We start from the raw sequence: 3,072 nt of genomic DNA on the forward strand, positions 1-3,072 counted from the left end.
TCCTTAATTTGGTATTCAATCATAAGGATCCATGGTATATGGAAGTAATGAGAATATATAAACCATTTTGGAGAACAAATGATACTGTCTGGTAATTTATTGTTTTCAAAGAACTGAGTCTGTGCAAGCTTAATGTGGTAAGGAATAATGGTTTCAATGATTCCAAATTTATGCCACCATTGGTGAAACCAATATGGTATAGGATAGGTGAATGTGTCAGATATATAGAAAAAGAATGAAATAGATAATTGGTCATTTTGTTTGAAAAAAGTTCTTTCCCAAGCTATCTGATAATCATAGTAATTATATTTAGCATTTTGTCCATTGGTCAGAGTAAAATCTTTGGTTCGATGGGGCTCTTGTCCCCATTCAGTCAGAGTACATACTTTTAAAAGTCTGACTTTGCAATATCTTAGTTTGGTATGATTCTTTGGGTCATAATTATTTTGAATGAGAATAGAATTGGTATGAACTAATAGGGCCTCATAATATGATTGAGATTTCTGAAAATTATCTGGGAGATAATAATGGGTTTTTGGGAAAATAGATTCACAGAGTTGGTAAATATTCAAATTGGGATTTTGGGCCCAGTATTCTGGTTCTATTGTAATTACAAGATCTTCAGCATCTTTATATGTATATTGGGTTTGGTCTATTTGGCTTAGAGATGGTGAGCTTGCAGAAGCTATTGGGCTTGGTGAAACTGGTCCGGTTACTATTTGTTTGAAAGTAGATGGGGGAATTGGTTCGGTTTGTAAAGGGCTAAATTTATTTAAGGAGGTAAAGTATGGTCTTGGGGATCTAGGCCGAGGATAATTTGGCTGTGTAATTAAGGCACTAGAAATATGACCAATAGGTCTATTAATAATACTAGTGGTATTTGTATACAATGGTCTAGGAGCAGCAAGCTGTCCTGTGATATTTTGTCCAGATGTGAGACTTTGTATAGAGTTATGCCCTGAAGTAAAGAATTGCAATTTTGTAGAATTTGTTTTAGAAATATTGGTTTTTGATCTCAAAGAGATCTTCTCAACTTCCTTGCCTTTGTCTGTCATGACCCTGCAAAAATTCTCTAGTTAGGAAATCAGCAATGGAATTATCAGTTCCTTTAATATGAATAATTTCAAAATCAAAAATAGATAAAAATGCTTGCCATCTGGCAAAAATATGTTTAGCTGCTAAATTTTTTACATCCTTTGTTAATACATCTTTTGCAGCTTTACAGTCAACCCGAATGGTAAATTTCTGATTTAAAAGACCACTTTGAAATTTGGTTACACATAAAACAATAGCTAAAATTTCCTTTTTTATTGTAGAATATTTTTCTTGAGTTGGATTCCAGACTCCTGAATAATATCGTATAATATGATCTTTATTATTGATATTTTGTTTTAAAATGCCTCCATAACCGTGGTCAGACGCATCTGTTTCTACAATTTTGGGAATGTTTGGATTACAGATATTTAGACAGGGTAAAGTTTTCACATGTTTTTTGATTTCTTGTATTATTTTCGTATGTTCTTCTGTTCATGGTTTAGGATTCTTTTTCAATCTATTGTATAAAGGTTTACATAATATTCTTAAATTTGGTAAGAAATCGGCAATATAATTTAAGGATCCTAAAAATCTTTGTAATTGATTTTTATCTTTAATTATGTCTGGAAATTTGTCAGCAAACTCCATACTTCTCTGTATTGGTACTATAGTATTCTGATATATTTCATGTCCTAAGAATCTAATTTTTGTTTGAAATAATTTCATTTTTGGTTTTGATAACACTAAGCCATTTCTTTTTACTGCTTTATAAAATATGTTTAAATGTCTAATATGTTGATCTATATTTTGACTAAAAATTAAGACATCATCAATATATGTAATTATAAATTCATATGGATTAAATATATCATTCATTATCTTTTGAAACTCACTTGGTGCATTCTTGAGGCCAAAAGGCATAATATTCCATTCGTATTGTCCAAATGGTACTGTAAAAGCAGTTTTGTATTTATCTTGTTCAGCTATTTGAATTTGCCAGAAACCTGACTTCATGTCAAATTTTGAAAATATTTGTGCTTTGTATAACCTATTTAATAGGTCTTGTTTATTTGGTATAGGGTATCTAATCCATTGTAAAACTCTATTTAAAGGTTTGTAGTTGATAACTAATCTAGGTGCCCCTCTTTCAATTTCTGCATTTTTTACTACATAAAAGGCAGCACAAGACCAAGACCATGGTGATTTACTAGGTCTAATTAATTTTTTATCTAATAAATCTTGTATTTCTTTTTTGCAAAATTCTAATATGTCTTGGTTCATCTGAATAGGTCTGGCTTTAGTAGAAATATTTTATTCTTTGAAGTCTGGTTCGTATGGTAATGTAACTATATGTTGTTTTCTATTCCAGAAAGCAGTTGGTAAATCTGAACATAAATCCATTTCAAATTTGTCTTGGATTTCTTTTATCTGTTGTTGAATATTTGGTTTTTCTAATTGTTCTTCTATTTTTACAGATTGTAAATCTTCTTTTAAAAATTTAATTTGATTTTCTAAATTATTTATTTTACTTATATTTTCTTGTTGAAATAAATTTACATCATGGTAATTAATTGGTGATATAAATTTAAATATAATATCTTGTCCTAATACATTAGTTTCTAAACCTAATTGTGTGACTTTGAAGGGATATAACATTTGTAAAAATGGATTTCCTAATATAATTTGTGTATTAAGGTTTTTTAACAACATAAAACTTGTTTTAAAACAAACTCCATTGTTACAAATATGTGCACTTAGTATCTTATAATCTATTTTTACTTTAGTTGAATTTGCTGCTGACAAGGTCTGTCTAGTTTTTTGGAAGTATTTACTTGGTATAATCCATTGGTCTATACAATTCATGTCTGCTCCTGAGTCTAACATAGCTATGGTTTCTAATTTAAAATCTTTAATTGTCAACATAATTTTTACATACCATTTTTGGTATCTAATTCTAGTAATGTCATTAAATTTTAAATCTTTATCACTCTCATTGTCTGAATCTATTTTTTCTGGGTTTTATTCTGTTTTTATGTT

The sequence above is a fragment of the Manihot esculenta genome, chromosome 7 (genome assembly GCF_001659605.2).
Source record: "Manihot esculenta cultivar AM560-2 chromosome 7, M.esculenta_v8, whole genome shotgun sequence".
NCBI classification, from domain to species: domain Eukaryota; kingdom Viridiplantae; phylum Streptophyta; class Magnoliopsida; order Malpighiales; family Euphorbiaceae; genus Manihot; species Manihot esculenta.